Source organism: Canis lupus, chromosome 37, assembly GCF_048164855.1.
Source record: "Canis lupus baileyi chromosome 37, mCanLup2.hap1, whole genome shotgun sequence".
Taxonomy (NCBI): domain Eukaryota; kingdom Metazoa; phylum Chordata; class Mammalia; order Carnivora; family Canidae; genus Canis; species Canis lupus.
Genome location: NC_132874.1, coordinates 26692878 through 26717319, shown reverse-complemented (window position 1 = coordinate 26717319; position 24442 = coordinate 26692878).

Genomic DNA, 24442 nt, shown 5'->3' with positions numbered 1-24442 from the left:
TCTGTGAGTATCATAAAAAAAGAATTGAATTGAATCGAATTGAAAAAAATCATAAAGAATCAAATCGAAGAGAATCGAATTGAAACAAAAAGAATCAAATTCCATGTAACGAAAAGATTCGAATTGAAAAGAATCGAATCAAAACAAAAGAATCGAATCGAATCGACATGAATCAAAAAGAATCGAATCAAAACGAATCGAAAAGAAACAAATCAAATAGAATCTAAAAGAATCGAATCAAATCAAATCGAAAAAATCGAATAGAATTGAATAGAATCGAAAAGAATCAAAACGAATCGAACCGAAGGGAATCGATTCGAATCAAAATAAAAAGAATCATATCAAATCGAATCAAAAAGAATCAAATCAAATAGAATCGAAAGAATTGAATCAAATGTAAATCGAATCAGGGATCCCTGGGTGGCGCAGCGGTTTGGCGCCTGCCTTTGGCCCAGGGCACGATCCTGGAGACTCGGGATCGAATCCCACATCGGGCTCCGAGTGCATGGAGCCTGCTTCTCCCTCTGCCTGTGTCTCTGCCTCTCTCTCTCTCTCTGTGACTATCATAAATAAATAAAAATAAAAAAAACAATCGAATCGAATCGAAAAGAATCGAATTGAATGGAATCGAATAGAATAGAATCGAATTGAAAGAAATCGAATAGAATCAAATCAAATCAAAAAGAATCGAATCGAATTGATCCTAACCAAAATAATCGAATTGAATCGACTCGAATCGAAAAAAATCAAATCGAAAAGAATCTAATCTAAACGAAAATAATCGAAATGAATAGAATCGAAAACAATCAAATTGAATCAATTCGAAAAGAATCGAATGGAATCCAATCGAAAAGAATCAAATTGATTCGAATCGAAAAAAATTGAATCCAATCGAAAAGAATCTAATTGAATCGAATCGAAAAGAATCGAATTGAATCAAAACGAATCGATTCGAAAAGAATAGAAAAGAATAGAATAGAATAGAATCGAAAAGAATCAAATCGAATCCAAAAGAGTCAAATCGAAAAGAATCAAATCGAAATGAAAAACAGCAAATCGAATTGATCGAAAAGAATACAATCGAATCAAATCCAAAAGACTCAAATCCAATCGAATTGAAAAGAATCGAATCGAAACAAAAAGAATCGAATCAAATCAAATTGAAAAGAATCGATTGGAAGTGAATCGAAAAGAATCGAATTGAATCGAAGACAATCGAATCTAATCGAATCGAAAAAAATCGAATTAAAATGAATCGATTTGAAATGAAAAGAATCGAATCGAATCGAATTGAAGGAAAAGAATCGAATCGATTCAAAAAGAACTTAATCGATAAGAATCGAACCGAAACAAAAAGAATCGAATCACATCAAAAAGAATCGAATTGAATCGAATCGAAAAAAATGGAATCATATCGAATCGAATCGAAACGGGTCTAATCGTATTAAATCGAATCGAAAAGAATCTAATTGAATAGAATAGTAATGAATCGAATTGAATCGAAAACAATTGAATCGAGTCGAATCAAATTGAGAAGAATCGAATTGAAAAGAATCGAATCGAAATGAAAAGAATTGAATCAAATCGAAAAGAATCGAATGGAATCGAAAAGAATCGAATCGATTTGAATCGAAAAGAATCGAATCGAAATGAAAAGAATTGAAATGAATCAAATCAGATCGAATGGAAAAGAATTGAATCGCATCGAAAAGAATCGAATCGAATCGAATTGAAGAGAATCGATTTGAGTTGAAATGAAAAGAATCGTATCGAAACGAATCGAATCGAAAGGAATAGAATCGAAACAAAACAATCGAATCAAATCGAATCGAAAAGAATCGAATTGAAAGCAATCGAATCGAAACAAATTGAATAGAAAAGAATCAAATCGAATCGAATAGAAAACAATGGAATCGAATCAAAAGAAATGATCCAAAAGAATCGAATCAAAAAGAATCAAAACGAACCGAATCAGATCGAATGGAAAAGAATCATATCGAATTGAAAGGTTCAATTCGAATCAAATCAAATCGAAAAGAATTGAATTGAATCGAAAAGAATCGAATCTATAAGAATCGAAAAGAATCGAATCTAATAGAATCGAATTGAATCAAAAAGAAACAAATCGAATAGAAAAGACTCGAATCGAATTAAAAACATCGAATCGAATCGAAAAGAATCGAATTGAAAAGACTCGAATTGAAACGAATCAATTTGAAACGAAAGGAATCGAATCGAATCGAATCGAATTGAATTGAAAGAATCGAATTGAATAGAAAAAATCGAACAGAAAAGAAGCGAACCGAAAAGAAAAGAATCAAATTGAATCAGTCGATTAAATTCTAATCGAATCGAATCAAAAAGAATGAAATCGAGTCGAATCGAATCGAATCGAATCGAAAAGAATCGAATTGTATCTAATCAAAAAGAATCGAATCGAATCGAAATATATCGAATCGAATAGAATAGAATGAATTGAATCGAAAAGAATCCAAAAGAATCGAATCAAATCGAATAAAAAAGGAAAGAGGCTAATCTATTCTAATTGAATCGAATCGAAAAGAATCGAATCGAATCACATTGAATCAAAAGAATCGAATCGCAACGATTAAAAAGAATCGAATCGAATGGAAGCAAAAAGAATCAAATGAATCGAATCGAATCAAATGAAAAGAATAGAATCAAATTGAATCAAATCAAAAAGAATCGAATCGAATAGAATCGCAAAGAAAGGAATAGAATCGAAAAGAATCGAATCGAAAAGAATCGAATCGAAACGAAAAGAATCAAATCAAAAAGAATCGAATCAAATCGAATCGAAAAGAATTGAATCGAATAGATTCGAATCGAACCGATTAGAATCGAAAAGAATCGAATCGAATCGAATCAAAAAGAATCGAATTGAATTGAAAAATTCAAATAGAAAAGATTCGAATCAAACGAATAAAATCAAATCGAATCAAATCGAACAAAATTGAATTGAATCGAATCGAAAAGAATCGAATCCAATTGAATCGAAACAAAAAGAATCGAATCGAAAAGTATCGAATCAAATAGAAAAAAATCGAATCGAATCGATTCGAATTGAAAATCATGTATTCGAATCAAATAGAAAACAATAGAATCGAAAAAAATCGAATCCAATAGAAAAAAATCGAATCGAACCGAAAAGAATCGAATTGAATCGAATCGAATAGAATCGAATCTAATCGAATCGAAAATAATCGAATCGAAGAGAATCAAAAAGAAACGAATTGAATAGAAACGAAAATAATCGAATCAAATCTAAAGAATCGAATCGAATTGGATAAAACAGAATCGAATGTTAAAGAATCGAATCAAATCGAATTGAATGGAATCGCATCGAAAAGAATCGATTTGAATGGAGTAGATTGGAATCGAAAAGATTCGAATCCAAAAAATCGAATCGAATCGAATCGCAAAGAATTGAATCAAAAACAATCGAATCAAATCAAAAAGAATCCAATCAAATCGAATCTCAAAGAAGTGAATCGAATCGAAACGAATCGAATTGATTCGATTAGAAAAGAAAGGAATCGAATGGAATAGAATTGAAAAGAATCGAATCGAATCGCACCGAATCAAAAAAATCGATTCGAATGGAAGTGAAAAGAATCAAATCTAATCAAAAAGTATCGAATTGAATCGAAGAGATTCGAATCGAAAAGAATCGAATCGAATCTAATTGTAAAGAATTGAATCGAAAAGAATCGAATCTAATCAAATTGAAAAGAATCGAACCTAATTAAATTGAAAAGAATAGAATAGAATCGAAATGAAAATAATCAAATCGAATCGAATCGAATCGAAAGAATTGAATCGAATTGAATCAAAAAGAATCGAATCGAATTGAAAGGAATCGAATCGAATCAAAAAGAATCGAACGGAGGGAAGGGGCAAGATGGCGGAAGAGTAGGGTCTCCAAATCACCTGTTTCCACCAAATTACCTAGAAAACCTTCAAATTATCCTGAAAATCTATGAATTCGGCCTGAGAATTAAAGAGAGAACACCTGGAATGCTACAGTGAGAAGAGTTTGCGCTTCTATCACGGTAGGAAAATGGGGAAAAAAGAAATAAAGAAACAAAGGCTTCCAAGGGGGAGGGGCCCCGCGAGGTGCTGGGCTGAGGCCGGGGCGAGTGTCCCCAGGACAGGAGAGCCCCGTCCTGGAGACGCAGGAGCTGCACCAACCTTCCCGGGCAGAAAGGGGCCCCCAGGGAGTTGGAGCAGGACCCAGGAGGGCGGGGATGCCCTCGGGCTCCCCGGGACAGTAACAGAGCAACTGCGCGCCCAGGAGAGTGCGCCGAGCTCCCTAAGGGCTGCAGCGCGCACGGCGGGACCTGGCGGAACCCGGAGCAGCTCAGAGGGGCTTGGGCGGCGGCTCCGCAGAGGGGGCTGCGCGGCCCCGGGAGCAGCTCGGGGGGGCTCGGGCAGAGGAAGAGGCTCCGTGCGGAGGGGGCTGCGCAGTTCCAGGAGCAGCTCGGGGAGGCTCGGGCGGCGGCTCCGCGGAGGGGGTTGCGCGGCCCGGGAGCGTGAATCCAACAGCGCAGGCCCAGAGCACAGGGCGCCGGGACACAGCCCAGGATCCGGCCTCCCCCCGGGACAGGCAGAGGCTGGGAGGCCCCAGGACAGCAAGGACGCTCCTGCCCCAGCTGAGCAGATCAGCAGCCCGTCCCGGAGCCTCCAGGCCCTGCAGACGGAGAGCTCTGGAGTTCCTGCCAGAGCTGAATCCAGGTTTCCAGAGCTGGCTCCGCCACTAGGGCTGTTGCTCCTGGGGCCTCACGGGGTAAACAACCCCCACTGAGCCCTGCACCAGGCAGGGGCACAGCAGCTCCTCCAACTGCTAACACCTGAAAATCAGCACAGCAGGCCCCTCCCCCAGAAGACCAGCTAGACTGACTGACAACTTCCAGGGGAAGCCAAGGGACTTAAAGTACACAGAATCAGAAGATACTCCCCCGTGGTTCTTTTTTTTTTTTTTTTGCTTTTTGATTTGTTTCCTTCCCTCACCCCCCTTTTTTCTCCTTTCTTTCTTTTTCTTTCTCTTTTTCTTCTTTTTTTCGTTTTTTTTGTTCCCTTTTTTTTCTCTTTCTCTTTTCTTTCCTTCTTTCTCTCCTCTCTTTTTCTCCTTTTCCCAATACAATTTGCTTTTGGCCACTCTGCACTGAGCAAAATGACTAGAAGGAAAACCTCACCTCAAAAGAAAGAATCAGAAACAGGCCTCTCTCCCACAGAGTTACAAAATCTGGATTACAATTCAATGTCAGAAAGTCAATTCAGAAGCACTATTATACAGCTACTGGTGGCTCTAGAAAAAAGTATAAAGGACTCAAGAGACTTCATGACTGCAGAATTTAGAGCTAATTAGGCAGAAATTAAAAATCAATTGAATGAAATGCAATCCAAACTAGAAGTCCTAACGACGAGGGTTAACGAGGTGGAAGAACGAGTGAGTGACACAGAAGACAAGTTGATAGCAAAGAGGGAAACTGAGGAAAAAAGAAACAAACAATTAAAAGACCATGAAGATAGATTAAGGGAAATAAACAACAGCCTGAGGAAGAAAAACCTACGTTTAATTGGTGTTCACCAGGGTGCCGAAAGGGACAGAGGGCCAGAATATGTATTTGAACAAATTCTAGCTGAAAACTTTCCTAATCTGGGAAGGGAAACAGGCATTCAGATCCAGGAAATAGAGAGATCCCCCCCAAAAAAGCAATAAAAACCGTTCAACACCTCGACATTTAATAGTGAAGCTTGCAAATTCAAAAGATAAAGAGAAGATCCTTAAAGCAGCAAGAGACAAGAAATCCCTGAATTTTATGGGGAGGAGTATTAGGGTAACAGCAGACCTCTCCACAGAGACCTGGCAGGCGAGAAAGGGCTGGCAGGATATATTCAGGGTCCTAAATGAGAAGAACATGCAACCAAGAATACTTTATCCAGCAAGGCTCTCATTCAAAATGGAAGGAGAGATAAAGAGCTTCCAAGACAGGCAGCAACTAAAAGAATATGTGACCTCCAAACCAGCTCTGCAAGAAATTTTAAGGGGGACTCTTAAAATTCCCCTTTAAGAAGAAGTTCAGTGGAACAATCCACAAAAACAAGAACTGAATAGATATCATGATGACACTAAACTCATATCTATCGATAGTAACTCTGAACATGAACGGGCTTAATGACCGCATCAAACGGCCCACGGTTTCAGACTGGATAAAAAAGCAGGACCCATCTATTTGCTGTCTACAAGAGACTCATTTTAGACAGAAGGACACCTACAGCCTTAAAATAAAAGGTTGGAGAACCATTTACCATTCGAATGGTCCTCAAAAGAAAGCAGGGGTAGCCATCCTCATATCAGATAAACTAAAATTTACCCCAAAGACTGTAGTGAGAGAGGAAGAGGGACACTATATCATACTTAAAGGATCTATTCAACAAGAGGACTTAACAATCCTCAATATATATGCCCCGAATGTCGGAGCTGCCAAATATTTAAACATATTAATAATGAAAGTGAAGAAATACTTAGATAATTATTATCTTATACTTGGTGACTTCAATCTAGCTCTTTCTATACTCGATAGGTCTTCTAAGCACAACATCTCCAAAGAAACGAGAGCTTTAAATGATACGCTGGACCAGATGGATTTCACAGATATCTACAGAACTTTACATCCAAACTCAACTGAATACACATTCTTCTCAAGTGCACATGGAACTTTCTCCAGAATAGACCACATATTGGGTCACAAATCGGGTCTGAACCGATACCAAAAGATTGGGATCATCCCCTGCATATTCTCAGATGATAATGCCTTGAAATTAGTACTAAATCACAACAAGAAGTTTGGAAGGACCTCAAACACGTGGAGGTTAAGGACCATCCTGCTAAAAGATGAAAGGGTCAACAGGAAAATAAGGAAGAATTAAAAAGATTCATGCAAACTAATGAGAATGAAGATACAACCATCCAAAATCTTTGGGATGCAGCAAAAGCAGTCCTAAGGGGGAAATACATCACAATACAAGCATCCATTCAAAAACTGGAAAGAACTCAAAGAAAGCTAACCTTACACATAAAGGAGCTAGAGAAAAAAGAGCAAATATATCCTACACCCAAGAGAAGAAGGGAGTTAATAAAGATTCGAGCAGAACTCAACGAATTCGATACCAGAAGACCTGTGGAACAGATCAACAGAACCAGGTGTTGGTTCTTTGAAAGAATTAACAAGATAGATAAACCATTAGCCAGCCTTATTAAAAAGAAGAAAGAGAAGACTCAAATTAATAAAATCATGAATGAGAAAGGAGAGATCACTACCAACACCAAGGAAATACAAACGATTTTAAAAACATATTATGAACAGCTATACGCCAATAAATTAGGCAATCTAGAAGAAATGGATGCATTCCTGGAAAGCCACAAACTACCAAAACTGGAACAGAAAGAAATAGAAAACCTTAACAGGCCAATAACCAGGGAGGAAATTGAAGCAGTCATCAAAAACCTCCCAAGACACAAGAGTCCAGGGCCAGATGGCTTCCCAGGGGAGTTTTATCAAACGTTTAAAGAAGAAACCATACCTATACTCCTAAAGCTGTTTGGAAAGATAGAAAGAGATGGAGTACTTCCAAATTCGTTCTATGAGGCCAACATCACCTTAATTCCAAAACCAGACAAAGACCCCACCAAAAAGGAGAATTACAGACCAATATCCCTGATGAACATGGGTGCAAACATTCTCAACAAGATACTGGCCAATAGGATCCAACAATACATTAAGAAAATTATTCACCATGACCAAGTAGGATCTATCCCTGGGACACAAGCCTGGTTCAACACCCGTAAAACAATCAATGTGATTCATCATGTCAGCAAGAGAAAAGCCAAGAACCATATGATCCTCTCATTAGATGCAGAGAAAGCATTTGACAAAATACAGCATCCATTCCTGATCAAAACTCTTCAGAGTGTAGGGATAGAGGGAACATTCCTCGATATCTTAAAAGCCATCTATGAAAAGCCCACAGCAAATATCATTCTCAATGGGGAAGCATTTGGAGCCTTTCCCCTAAGATCAGGAACAAGACAGGGATGTCCACTCTCACCACTGCTGCTCAACATAGTACTGGAAGTCCTAGCCTCAGCAATCAGACAACAAAAAGACATTAAAGGCATTCAAATTGGCAAAGAAGAAGTCAAACTCTCCCTCTTCGTCGATGACATGATACTCCACATAGAAAACCCAAAAGTCTCCACCCCAAGATTGCTAGAACTCATACAGCAATTCGGTAGCATGGCAGGATACAAAATCAATGCCCAGAAATCAGTGGCATTTCTATACACTAACAATGAGACTGAAGAAAGAGAAATTAAGGAGTCAATCCCATTTACAATTGCACCCAAAAGCATAAGATACCTAGGAATAAACCTAACCAAAGATGTAAAGGATCTATACCCTCAAAACTATAGAACACTTCTGAAAGAAATTGAGGAAGACACAAAGAGATGGAAAAATATTCCATGCTCATGGATTGGCAGAATTAATATTGTGAAAATGTCAATGTTTCCCAGGGCAATATACACGTTTAATGCAATCCCTATCAAAATACCATGGACTTTCTTCAGAGAGTTAGAACAAATTATTTTAAGATTTGTGTGGAATCAGAAAGGACCCCGAATAGCCAGGGGAATTTTAAAAAAGAAAGCCATATCTGGGGGCATCACAATGCCAGATTTCAGGTTGTACTACAAAGCTGTGGTCATCAAGACAGTGTGGTACAGGCACAAAAACAGACACATAGATCAGTGGAACAGAATAGAGAATCCAGAAGTGGACCCTGAACTTTATGGTCAACTAATATTCGATAAAGGAGGAAATACTATGCATTGGAAGAAAGACAGTCTCTTCAATAAATGGTGCTGGGAAAATTGGACATCCACAGTCAGAAGAATGAAACTAGACCACTCTCTTTCACCATACACAAAAACAAACTCAAAATGGATGAAAGATCTAAATGTGAGACAAGGTTCCATCAAAATCCTAGAGAAGAACACAGGCAACACCCTTTTTGAACTCGGCCATAGTAACTTCTTGCAAGATACATCCACGAAGGCAAATGAAACAAAAGCAAAAATGAACTATTGGGACTTCATCAAGATAAGAAGCTTTTGCACAGCAAAGGATACAGTCAACAAAACTAAAAGACAACCTACAGAATGGGAGAAGATATTTGCAAATGACATATCAGATAAAGGGCTAGTTTCCAAGATCTATAAAGAACTTATTAAACTCAACGCCAAAGAAACAAACAATCCAATCATGAAATGGGCAAAAGACATGAACAGAAATCTCACAGAGGAAGACATAGATATGGCCAACATGCATATGAGAAAATGCTCTGCATCACTTGCCATCAGGGAAATACAAATCAAAACCACAATGAGATACCACCTCACACCAGTGAGAATGGGGCAAATTAACAAGGCAGGAAACAACAAATTTTGGAGAGGATGCGGAGAAAAGGGAACCCTCTTACACTGTTTCTGGGAATGTGAACTGGTGCAGCCACTCTGGAAAACTGTGTGGAGGTTCCTCAAACAGTTAAAAATATACCTGCCCCACGACCCAGCAATTGCACTGTTGGGGATTTACCCCAAAGATACAAATGCAATGAAATGCCGGGACACCTGCACCCCGATGTTTATAGCAGCAATGGCCACGATAGCCAAACTGTGGAAGGAGCCTCGGTGTCCAATGAAAGATGAATGGATAAAGAAGATGTGGTTTATGTATACAATGGAATATTACTCAGCTATTAGAAATGACAAATACCCACCATTTGCTTCAACGTGGATGGAACTGGAGGGTATTATGCTGAGTGAAGTAAGTCAGTCGGAGAAGGACAAACATTATATGTTCTCATTCATTTGGGGAATATAAATAATAGTGAAAGGGAATATAAGGGAAGGGGGAAGAAATGTGTGGGAAATATCAGAAAGGGAAACAGAACGTAAAGACTGCTAACTCTGGGAAATGAACTAGGGGTGGTAGAAGGGGAGGAGGGAGGGGTGTGGGAGTCAATTGGTGACGGGCACTGGGGGTTATTCTGTATGTTAGTAAATTGAACACCAATAAAAAATAAATTAAAAAAAAAGAATCGAACGAATAGAATAGAAAAGAATCGAATTAAATTGAATAGAATCGAATTGAAAAGAATCGAAATGAAAAATTGAATCGAATGTAACCAAATCGAAAAGAATTGAATCGAATCGAAAGGAATCAAATCAAATCGAATCAAATAAAAAAGAATCTAATCGATTCTAATCAAATTGATTCGAAAAGAATTGAATTAAAGAAATCGAATCGAATCCCATCGAATCAAAAGAATCGAATCAAATGGAAGTGAAAAGAATCGAATGAATCAAATCAAATCAAATCGAAAAGAATCGAATCGAATCGAATTGAAAAGAATCGAATAGAATTGAATCACAAACAATCGAATAGATGAAAAGAATGGAATGGAATCGAATCGAAAAAAATCGAATAGAATTAAATCAGATCGATTCGAAAAGAATAAAAATGAATCAAACCTAATCGAATCGAATAAAAAAGAATCGAATCTAATTGAATTTTCTTGAAAGGAATAGAATCGAAGGAATCGAATCCAATCAAAAAATCAAATCGAATTGAACTGAATCGAATATAATCAAATCAAATAGAATCGAAGAGATTCGAAAATAGTCTAATCAAATTGAAACGAAAATAATTGAATCAAATCGAATCGAAAGAATCTAATCAAATTGAATAAAAAAGAATTGAATCGAATCGAAAAGAATGGAATCGATTCGAATAGAATCGAAAAGAATCGATCGATCGCATCGAAAAGAATCGATTTGAATCGAATAGATTCGGATGGAAAAGAATCAAATTGAATCGAATTGAAAAGAATCGAAAAGAATCGAATCTATTCGAATCAAAAATAATCGAATCGAATCGAATCGAAAAGAATCAAATCGAAGAATATCGAAAAGAATCAAATCGAATCGAAATGAAAATAATCGAATTGAATTGAATCGAAAGAATCGCATCGAATTGAATCAAAAAGAATGGAATCGAATCGAAAAGAATGGAATCGAATCGAATAGAAAAGAATCGAATCGAATCGAATAGAATCGAATTGAATGGAATCGAATGGGAAAGAATCGATTTGAATCGAATAGATTCGAATCGAAAACAATCATATCGAAAGAATCGAATCGAATCAAATCGAAAAGAATCGAATCATTTCGAAAAAAATCGAATCGAATCGAATCAAATCAAAAGAATCGAATTAAATGGAAGTGAAAAGAATTGAATCTAATCGCACCAAATCAAAAGAATCGAATTAAATGGAAGTGAAAAGAATCGAATCGAATCGCACCAAATCAACAGAATCTAATTAAATGGAAGTGAAAAGAATCGAATCGAATCGCACGAAATCAAAAGAATCAAATTAAATGGAAGTGAAAAGAATCGAATCGAAAAAATCGAATCGAAGAGCACCAAATCAAAAGAATCAAATCGAATGCAATTGAAAAGAATTGAAATCAATCGAATATAATCGAATCGAAAAGAATTGAATCGAATCAAATCGAAAAGAATCGAATCGACTCGAATCGATTAGAAAAGAATAGAATTCGAATTGAAAAGTAAAGAATCGATAAGAAATAAATAAAAAACTATCGAATCGAAACGAAAATCGAATCGAAGTGAATCGAAAAAAATCAAATCGAATCAAATCGAAAAGAATCGAATCAAAAAGGATCGAATCGAAATGAAAAGAATGGACACGTGAAGATCGAATTGAATTGATTCGAAAAGAATCGAATTGAAGAGATTCGAAAAGCTTCGAATCGAATCAAAACGAAAATAGTCTAATCGAATTGAATCAAAAATTCGAATCGAATTGAATAAAACAGAATCAAATCGAACCAAAAAGAATCGAATCAAATAGTATTGAATAGAATTGAAAAGAATTGAATCGAATCGAATGGAATCAAATTGAAAAGAATCGACTTGAATCGAATTGATATGAATTGAAAAGAATCGAATCGAATCGAATTGAAAAGAATCAAAAAGAATCCAATCTAATTGAATCGAATAGAATCGAATCTATTCGAATTGGAAAGAATCGAATCGAAAAGAATCGAATCGAGAAGAGAAGAATCAAATCAAAAAGGATCGAATTGAATCGAATCGAAACGAAAAAAATCGAATCGAATCGAATCGAAAAGATTCGAAACAAATCAAATCAAAAAGAATTGAATCGAATCGAAACAAATCAAATCGAAAAGAATCGAATCCAAATGAATCTAATCGAAAATAGTCGAATTGAAAAGAATTGAATCTAATCTAAAAGAATCGAATTGAAATGAATCAAATAGAAAAGAATCTATTCGATTCTAATCAAATCGAATCGGAAATAATCGAATAAAAAAATCGAATCTAATAGCATCATATCAAAAGAATCGAATTGAATGGAAGCAAAAAGAATCGAATGAATCGAATCGAAACGAATCGAATTGAATTGAAAAGAATTGAATTGAAAAGAATCGAAAAGAAACGAATCGAATCAAATAGAAAAGAATCTAATAGAATCGAAACGAAAGAAATTGAAAAGAATTGAATCGAAAAAACTCGAATCGAATTGCATCGAATCAAAAGAATTGAATCGAATGGAAGCAAAAAGAATAGAATAAATCGAATCAAATCGAATCGAAATGAATAGAATCGAGTCGAATCGAAAATAATTGAATCGAATCGAATCGAATTGAAAGGAATCGAATCGAAAATAATCGAATCGAAAGGAAAGGAACTCGAATCGAAAATAATCAAATAGAAAAGAAATGAAACAAAAACTTGAATCGAAATGAAAATAATCAAAACGAATCGAAAAAAATCGAATCGAATCAAGAAGAATCAAATCGAATCGAATCGAAAGAATTGAATCGAAACGAAAACAATCGAATCAAATCGAATAAAAAAGAATGGAATTGAATGGAATCGAATCGAAAAGAATCTAATCAAATCGAAAAGAATCGAATCAAATTTAATGGAATCGAAAAGAATCGAATCGAATTGAAAAGAATCGAATCGAATGGAAAAGAATCGAATTGAATTGAATAGAAAAGAATCGAATCGTATCAAATCGAAAAGAATCTAATCAAATCGAAATGGATCGAATCGAATCCAATCGAATCGAATCCAATTGAATAAAATAAAATCGAAAGGAATTGAATTGAAAAAAATCGATTAGAATTGAATCGATTCAAAAAGAATCGAATAGATTCGAATCGAAAAGAAGCTAATAGAATCGAATTGGAAAGAATCGTAACGGATCGAAAAGAATCGAATCGAATCGAATAGAAGAGAATCGATTCGAATAGTATAGAATTGAAAAGAATCGAATCGATCGAACTGAAAAGAATCGAATCAAATGAAAACAGTCGAATCGAAAAGAATCGAATCTAAACGAAAACAATCAAATCGAATCGAATCTAAAAGAATCAAATTGAATCGAATCGAATCGAAAAGAATCGAATCAAATCGAACCAAAAAAAATAGAATCGAATAGAATCGAAGAATCGAAATGAATTGAATAGAAAAGAATCGAATTGAATCAAATCGAAAAGAATGGAATCGAACAAAATCGAAATGAAACGAAAAGAATCAAATCGAATGTAACGAAAAGAATCGAATCGAAAAGAATCGAATCGAAACAAAAGAATCGAATCGAATCGAATCGAATCAAATTGAAAAGAATCAAATCGAAACGAATCCAAAAGAATCAAATCGAAACGAATCGATAAGAATCAAATCAAATAGAATCGAAAAGAATCGAATCGAATCGAAAAAAATCGAATAGACTCGAATAGAATAAAAAAGAATCGAAACGAATCGAATCGAAGAGAATCGATTCGAATCGAAGTGAAAAGAATTGTATCGAATCGAATCAAAAAGAATCAAATCGAATCGAAAGAATTGAATCAAATCAAAAACAATCGAATCGAATCGAATCAAAAAGAATCAAATTAAATGGAATCGAATCGAAAAGAATCTAATCGACTCGAAAAGAATCGAATCAAATTTAATGGAATCGAAAAGAATCGAATCGAATCGAAAAGAATAGAATCAAATCAAAAAGAACCGAATCGAAACAAATCGATTTGAAACGAAAAGAATTGAATTAATCGAATCGAATTGAATGAAAAGAATGGAATCAAAATGAATCAAATAGAAAAGAATCGAACATAAACGAAATCACTCGATTGAATCAGTCGAATAAATTCTAATCGAATCGAATAAAAAGGAATCAAATAGATTTGAATCGAATCGAATGGAACCGAATTGTATCGAATCAAAAAGAATCAAATCAAATCGAATCAAATCGAAAAGAATCAAATAGAATCGAATCAAAGAAAAAAGAATCGAATCGAATCGAAAAGAATCAAAATGTAGCGAATCAAATAAAAAGAATCTAATCGTATCAAATCAAATAGAAAGAATCAAATTAATAGAATAGAAAAGAATGAAATCAAATTGAATCAAAAAGAATTGAATCGAATCGAACAGAATCGAATTGAAACGAAAAGAATCGAATCGAATCAAATAGAATCGAATTGAATCGAAAAGAATCGAATCGAATCGAAAAGAATCAAACAGAAATGAATCTAATCGAAATGAAAAGAATCGAATGAATCGAATCGAAAAGAATTGAAGTGAATCAAATCAAATGGAAAAGAATTGTATCAAAAGAATTGAATATAAACAAAAATAATCGAATTGAATCGAATCGAAAAGAATCGAATCGAATCGAACTGAAAAGAATTGAATCGAATCGATAAGAATCGAATTGAAATGAATCAGAAAAAATTGAATAGAATCGAATTGAATGGAAAAGAATCCAATCGCATCAAATCGATAAGAATCGATCTGAATCAAAGTGAGAAAATCGGGGATCCCTGGATGGCGCAGCGGTTTGGCACCTGCTTTTGGCCCAGGGCGCGATCCTGGAGACCCGGGATCGAATCCCACATCAGGCTCCCGGTGCATGGAGCCTGCTTCTCCCTCTGCCTGCATCTCTGCCTCTCTCTCTCTCTCTCTCTGACTGTCATAAATAAATAAAAAATATTTAAAAAAATATTAAAAAAAACAAAGTGAAAAGAATCGTATCGAATCGAATCGAATCGAAAAGAATTGAATCGAATTGAAAAGAATCGAATTGAATCGAAACGAAAACAATCGAATAGAATCGAAAAGAATTGAAACGAATCAAATCGATAAGAATCGAATCGAATCAAAATGAAAAGAATCGTATCGAATCGAATCGAAAAGAATCGAATCGAAACGAAAAGAATCAAATCGAATGGAATCGAAGCGAATTGAAAAGAATCGAGTCGAAATGAATAGAATTGAAACGAAAAGAATCGAATCGAATAGAAAAGAATCAAATCAAATCAAATAGAAAAGAATCGAATTGAATCATATTGAAAAGAATCGATTCGTATCGAATCGAATCGAAAAGAATTGAATCGAATCAGATCGGAACGAAAAGAATTGTATCAAAAAGAATCGAATCTAAACAAAAATAATCGAAATGAATTGTATCGAAAAGAATCGAATCGAATCGAACTGAAAAGAATCTAATCGAATCGATAAGAATCGAATCAAAAAATCAAATGGAATCGAATAGAATGGAAAAGAATCGAATCGCATCGAATCAAAATGAAAACAATCGTACCGAATCGATTCCAATAGAAAAGAATCGAATCTAAACGAAAAGAATCGAATTGAAAAGAATCAAATCAAATAGAAACAAAAAGAATCGAATCGAATCGAACCGAAAAATATCGAATTGAATCGAATAGAAATAAACGAATAGAATCGAAAAGACTCCAAACGAATCGAAAAGAATCGATTCGAATCGAAAGGAAAAGAAACGGATCGAATGGAAAAGAATCAAATGGAATCGAATCGGAAAGGATCGAATTGAGTCAAAACGAAATGAATCAAATCGAATCGAAAAGATTCGAATTGCATGGAATCGAATCGAAAAGAATCGAATCGAATTGAAAAGAATCAAATCAAATTTAATGGAATCGAAAGAATCGAGTCGAAAAAAATCAAATTGAAAAGAATCGAAACGAATCAATTAGGTCGAATGGAAAACAATCGAATCAAATCAAAAAGAATCGAGTTGAATCGAATTGAAAAGAATCCAATTGAATCGAAAAGAATCGAATCGAAAAGAATGGAATCGAAATGAAAAGAATGAATCGAATCGAAAAGAATTGTAATGAATCAAATCGAATCGAATTGAATCGAATAGAAAAGAATCGAATCGAATAAAATCGATAAGAATCGAATCAAATCAAATAGAATTGAAAAGAATCCAATCAAATTAAATTAAGAGAATCGAATCGAATCAAAAAGAATCGAATTGAAACGAAAAGAATCGAATCAAATCGAATCAAAAAGAATTGAATCGTATTGAAAAGAATTAAATCAAATAGAATTGAAAAGAATCGAATTGAATAAAATCGAATCGAAAAGAATGGAATTTAATCGAATCGAAAAAAATCGAATAGAATTGAATAGAATTGAAAAGAAGCGAATCACATCGAATCAAAAAGAATCGATTCGAATCGAAATGAAAAGAATCATATTGAATCAAATCGAAAAGAAACAAATCGAATGGAAATGAATCAAATCGAAAAGAAAAGAATCGAATCAAAGCGACAAGAATCAAATCGAATAGATTCGAAAGAATCGAATCGAATTGAAAAGTATCGAATTGCATGGAATCTAACCGAAAAAATCGATTAGAATCGAAAAGAATCGAATCAAATTTAATGGAATCGAAAGAATCGAATCGAATCGAAAAAATTCATATCGAAAAGAATTGAAACGAATTGAATCAGGTCGAATGGAAAAGAATAGAATCGAATCAAAAAGATTCGAGTTGAATCGAATCGAAAGAATCGAATTAAATCGAAACGAATCGAATTGAAAAGAGTGGAATCGAAATGAAAAGAATGAATCGAATCGAAAGAATTGAATTGAATCGAATCAAAAAGAATCAAATCAAATAGAATCAAAAAGAATCGAATCGAATCGAATCGAAAAATATCGAAATGAATCGAATTGAAAAAACAGAATAGATTCAAAAAGAATCGAAACGAATCCAATCGAAATAATCGAATTGAATCGAAAAGAATCGAATCGAAAAGAGTGGAATCGAAATGAAAAGAATGAATCGAATCTAAAAGAATCGAATCGAATCGAAAAGAATCGTAACAAATCGAATCGAATCGAATTGAATCGAATCGAATGGAAAAGAATCGAATCGCATCGAATCGATAAGAATCGATTCGAATCAAAATGAAAACAATCGTATTGAATCGAATCGAAAAGAATCGAATTGAAAAGAATCGAATCTAAACGAAAAGAATCGAATTGAATCGAATCGAAAAGAATCAAATCGAATAGAAAAAAAAGAATCGAATCGAACCGAAAAATATCGAATTGAATCGAATAGAAAAAAACGAATAGAATTGAAAAGACTCCAACGAATAGAAAAGAATCGATTCTAATCGAAAGGAAAAGAATCGGATCGAATCGAAGAGAAAAGAATCAAATGGAATCGAATCGAAAAGGATCGAATCGAATCAAAATGAAATGAATCAAATCGAATTGAAAAGATTCGAATTGCATGGAATCGAATCGAAAAGAATCGAATCAAATTTAATGGAATCGAAAGAATCGAGTCGAAAAAAATCAAATCGAAATTGATCGAAACGAATCAAATCAGGTCGAATGGAAAACAATCGAATCGAATTGAAAAGAATCGAGTTGAATTGAATAGAAAAGAATCGAATCAAATAAAATCGATAAGAATTGGATCGAATAGAATCGAAAAGATTCGAATCGAATTGAAAAGGAACGAACCGAATTGAAAAGAATCGAATCGAATCGAAAAGAATCAAATCGAAAAAAAATCGAATCGAAATTAAAGAATCGAATCGAATCAAAGCATAAAGAATCGAATCTAATTGAATCGAAAAGAATCGAATCGAATTGAATAGAGAAGAATCTAATGGTAAGGAATCGAATCGAAAAGAATCCAATTGTATCGAATCGAATCGAAAAGAATCGAATTGAATAGAATATAAAAGAATCGAATCGAAAGGAATCGAATTGAAATGAAAACAATCGAATCGAATCGAAAAGAATTGAATAGAATCGAAAAGAATTGAATAGAAATGAATCGAATCGAAATGAAAAGAATTGAATCGAATCGAATCAAAAACAATCGAATTGAAACAAAAGAATCAAATCGTATTGAATCGAATAAAAAAATCTAATTGAATCGAATCGAAAAGAATCGATTTGAAATGAAAAGAATCTAATCGAATTGATAGAAAATTGAATCGAATCGAAAACAATCTAATCGAATCGAATCGAAAAGAATCAAATTGAATGGAAACGAATCAAAAAGAATCTAATTGAGTCGAAAAGAATCAAATCAAATTTAATGGAATCGAAAAGAACGGAATAGAAGCGAATTGAATTGAAAAGAATCGAATCGAAAAGAATCGAAACGAATTGAATCGAAAAGCATTGAATCGAATCAAATCGAAAAATATCGAATCGTATCAAATTGAAAAGAATCGAATCGATCTGAAAAGAATTGAATCGAATTGAATCGATAAGAATCGAATCGAAAAGAATCAAATTGAAACGAAAAGAATCAAATCAAATAGCAAAGAATCGAATCGAAACGAATCGATTTGAAATGAACAGAATCGAATCGAATTGAATGAAATATTCGAATCGAATCGAAAAGAATCTAATCTAATGAAATCCAAAAGAATCAAATCGAAACAAATAGAATCAAACCAAATGGAATTGAATCAAAAAGAGTCGATTCGAATCAAATTGGAATGAAAAGAATTGAATAGAATCGAATCGAATAAAAAACAAGTGAATCGAATCGAATAGAAAAGAATAGAATCGAAACGAAAAGAATCAAATTGAATCGAAAGGAATCGAATCGACAAGAATCGAATCAAATAGAAAAGACTCGAATCGAATGGAAAAGAATAGAATCAAAAAGAATCGAATTGAAACAAAAAGAATCGAATTGAATTGAATCGAAAAGAATCGAATGGAATCGAATCGAAAAAAATCGAATTGAATTAAATCGAAGAGAATCGAATCGAATTGAATTGAATCGAAGAGAATCGAATCAAATAGAAAAGAATCAAATCGAAATGAATCGATTTGAAACGAAAAGAATCAAATCGAATCAAATTGAATGAAAAGAATTGAATCAAATCAAAAAGAATTGAACCAAAAAGAAACCGAAACAAAAAGAATCAAACCGAATTGAAAAGAATCTAATTGAATAGAATCGAAAAGAATCGAATCATACCGAATCGAATCCAATCGAAAAGAATCTAATCGTATCGAATCGAATCGAAAAGAATCGAAATGAATAGAATAGAAAAGATTCGAATCAAATCAAAAACAATCAAATCGAGTAATATCGAATCGAAAAGAATAGAATCAAAAAGAATCGATTCGAATGGAAAAGAATTAAATTGAATTGAATCAAAAAGAATTGATTCAAATCGAAAAGAATCGAATCAAATCGAAAAGAATCGAATCGAATCAAAAAGGATCGAATCGCAAAGAATCAAATCTAAACAAAAAGAATCGAATCGAATCGAAAAGAATCAAAACGAATAGAAACGAAAAGAATCGATTTGAATTGAAATGAAAAGAATCGTATCGAATCAAATCGAAAAAAATCAAATTGAATCGAATCGAAAAGAATCGAATCGAATCGTATCGAAAAGAATCAAATCAAATTGAAAAGAATCGAATCGAATAGAAAAGAATCGAATTGATTGGAATCGAATCGAAAAGAATCTAATTGAATTGAAAGGAATCGAATCAAATTTAATGGAATCGACAAGAATTGTATCAAATCAAAAAGATCGAATCGAAACGAATCGATTCGAAAAGAATCAAATTGAGTCGAATCGAAAAGAATCGAATCGAAAAGAATTGAATTGAAATGAAAAGAATCGAATTGATCGAATAGAAAAGACTCGAACCGAATTAAAAGAATCGAATCGAAAAGAATCGAATCGAATCGAAAGAATTGAATTGAAACGAATCGATTTGAAATGAAAAGAATCGAACCGAATCAATTCGAATTGAATGAAAAGAATCGAATCGAATTGAAAAAATCAAATAGAAAAGAATTGAACCGAAACGAAAAGAATCGAATTGAATCAGTCGATTAAATTCTAATCGAATTGAATCAAAAAGAATGAAATTGAGTCGAATCGAATCGAAAAGAATGGAATCGAATTGAAAAGAACAGAATTGTATCTAATCGAAAAGAATCGAATCATATCGAAACGAATCGAAAAGAATCCAATCGTATCGAATCGAATGGAAAACAATCGAATAGAATGGAAAAGATTCGAATCGAATAAAATCGAAAACAATAGAATTGAATCGAATCGAAAAGAATTGAATCGAAATGAATCGAATCAAAAGGAAAAGATTAGAATATTTCGAATTGAAGAGAATCAAATCGAAAAGAATCGAAGGGATCCCTGGGTGGCGCAGCAGTTTAGCGCCTGCCTTTGGCCCAGGGCGCGATCCTGGAGACCTGGGATCGAGTCCCACATCGGGCTCCCGGTGCATGGAGCCTTCTTCTCTCTCTGCCTGTGTCTCTGCCTCTCTCTCTGTGTGTGACTATCATAAATAAATTCAACAAAATTTAAAAAAAAAGAAAAGAATCGAATCGACACGAAAAGAATCAAATCGAATTGAAAGAATCGAATCATTCAAAAAGAATCAAATCAAAAAGAATCGAATCGACATGAATCAAATCGAAATGAAAAGAATCGAATCGATTCGAATAGAAAAGAATCGAATTGAAACAAAAGAATCGAATCGAATCGAATCAAAAGAATCGAATCGAATCGAATCCAAAAGAATTGAATCTAATGGAATTGAAAAGAAACACGTTGAATTGAATCGAAAAGAATCGAATCGAATCGAAAAGAAACGGGTCGAATCAAATCGGAAAAAATCGAATAGAATCGAATCGAATCAAAAAGAATTGAATAGATTCGAATCGAAAAGAATCGAATTGAATCGAATTGAAAAGAATCGTAACGAATCAAATCAAAAAGAATTGAATCGAAATGTCGAATAGAATAGAATAGAATAGAATCGATTATTTGAAAAGAATCGATCAAATTGAAAAGAATCGAATTGAAAGGAATCGAATCGAAACGAAAACAATTGAATCAAACCGAATAGAAAAGAATCAAATCGAAAAGGATAGAATCGAATCGATTCGAATTGAATAGAAAATAGTCAAATCAAATAGAATCCAAAAGAATCGAAATAAATCGAATCGAAAAGAATCGAATTGAATCGAATCGAAAAGAATCGAATCGAAAACAATCGAATTGAAACGAAAAGAATCGAATCGAATGTAACTAAAAAATCGAATCGAAAAGAATCGAATCAAAACAAAAGAATCGAATTGAATCGAATCAAATCAAAAAGAATCAATTCGAAACGAACTGAAAAGAATCGAAGTGAAACGAATTGAAAAGAATCAAATAAAATCGAATCGAATCGAAAAGAATCGAATTGAATGAAATCAAATCGAAAAGAATCAAATAATAGAATAGAAAAGAAAAGAATCGAATCGAAAAGAATCGAATCGAAACGAAAAAAATCGAATAGAATCGAATAGAATCGAAAAGAATCGAAACTAATCAAATCGAAGAGAATCGATTCAAATAGAAATGAAAAAATCATATCGAATCGAAATGAAAAGAATCAAATCGAATCGAATCGAAAAGAATTGAATCGAATTGAAAACAACTGAATCGAATCGAAAAGAATAGCATTGAATGGAATCGAATCGAACAGAATATAATCGAATCGAAAATGGAATCAAATTTAATGGAATCGAAAAGAATCGAGTCGAATCAAATTGAATAGAAAAGAGTCGAATCGAAGAGAATCGAAACGAATCCAATCAGATCGAATTGAAAAGAATCGAATCGCATCGAATAGAAAAGATTCGAATTGAAATGAAAAGAATTGAATCGAATCGAATAAAAAATATTCTATTCGAAAAGTATCGTATTGAAGCGATAAGAATCAATTTGAATCGAAAAGAAACGAATCGATTCGAAAAGAATCGAATCAAATCAAATCGATTTGAAATGAAAAGAATCGAATTAATCAAATTGAATTGAATGAAAAGAATCGAATCGAATCGAAAAGTATCAAATAGAAAAGAATCTAACAAAAACGAAAAGAATCGATCGATTCAGTCGAATAAATTCTAATCGAATCAAATCAAAAACAATCAAATCGAAAAGAATCGAATTGTATCGAATCGAAAAGAATCGAATCGATTCGAAAATAATCGAATTGAATCGAATCTAAAAGAATCGAATCGTATGCAATCGAATCGAAAAGAATCGATCGTATGGAATTGAATCAAATAGAATAGAATTGAATAAAATAGAAAAGAAAGGAATCGAATTGAATTGAAAAGAAACAAATCGAATCAAAAAAAAAGAATCGAAATGAAAAGAATAGAAGAGAATCGAATCGAATCAAAAAGAATCGAGTCAAATCGAATCGAACTGCATCGAATAAAAAATCGAATTCAAAAGAAAACGAATCGAAAAGCATCGAATCGAAAAAATCAAATTCAAAAGAAAACAAATTGAATCAATTCGAATCGAAAAGAATCGAATTGAACGAATCGAATCGAAAAGAATCGAATCTAAACGAAAAGAATCAAATCGAACCGAATCGAAAAGAATCGAATCGATTCGAAACGAATCAAAAAGAAATAAATCAAATAGAATTGTAAAGAATCGAAATAAATCGAAAAGAATCGAATCGAATCGAAAAGAATCGAATCGAAACCAAAGAATTGAATCGAATCGAATATTATTGAATCAAATCGAACCGATAAGAATCGAATCGAAAAAATCGAATAGAATCGAATCGAATTAAAAAGAATCAAATCGAATCGAATCTAAACGAAAATAATCGAATTGAATCGACTCAAATCGATAAAAATCGAATCGAAAAGAATCGAATCTAAATGAAAATGATCAAATTGAATCGAATCGAAAAGAATCGAATTGAATCAAATCGAAAAGAATTGAATCCAATCGAAAAGAATCGAATTGAATCGAATCGAAAATAAATGAATTGAATTGAAAAGAATCGAATAGAAAATAATCGAATCGAAACAAATTGAAAAGAATCGAATTGAAAAGAATCGAATCGAATAAAAAAGAATCGTATCAAATCGAATCAAAAAGAATTGAATCGAATCAAATTGAAAAGAATCGAATCGAAAAGAATAGTATAGAATCAATAGAATCGAATCAAATTGAAAAAATCGAATCGAATTGAGTCGAAAAGAAATGAATCAATAAGAATCGAATTGAATCGAAAAGAATCGAACCGAATCAAATAGAAAAGAATCGAATCGAATCGAAAACATTCGAATAGAATTGAATCAAAAATAAACGAATTGAAGCGAATCAAAGCGAATCGAAAAGATCAAATCGAAAAGAATCCAATCGAAAAGAATTGAAACGAATAGAATCAAGTCGAATCGCAAAGAATCAAATAAAATCATATCGAAAAAAATCGAATCGAATCGAATCGAAAGAATCAAATCGAATCAAAGAATCGAATTGAATGAAATAAAAAAAATCGAATCGAATCGAAGGGGTCGATCGAAAAGAATTGAATCGATTCAAAAAAAACGATTCGAATCGAATTGAATCAAATTTAAAAGAATCGATTCGAATCGAAAGGAATCGAAAATAATCGAGAAGAATCGAATCGAATCGAATCGAAAAGAATCAAATCGAAACAAATCGAAAAGAATCTAATCGATTCGAAAAGAATCGAATCGAAACGAATCGAAAAGAATCAAATCGAATCTAAAAGAATTGAATACAAAAGAATCGAATCGATGAATCGAAAAGAATCGAATCGAAAAGAATTGACGCAAGGATTTGAATAGAATAGAATAGAATAAAAAATAATCGAAGCGAATCGAATCAAAACGAATCGAATTGAAAATAATCTAATCGAATCTAATCAAAACGAATCAAATCAAAAATAATCGAATCGAATCGAATCAAAACAAATCAGCCGAAAATAATCGAATGAAATCGAATCAAAATTAATCTAATCGAATTGAATCTAAATGAATTGAATCGAAACGAATCCAATCGAAAATAATCGAATCAAACCGAATCGAATCGAAAATAATCGAATCGAATCGAAGC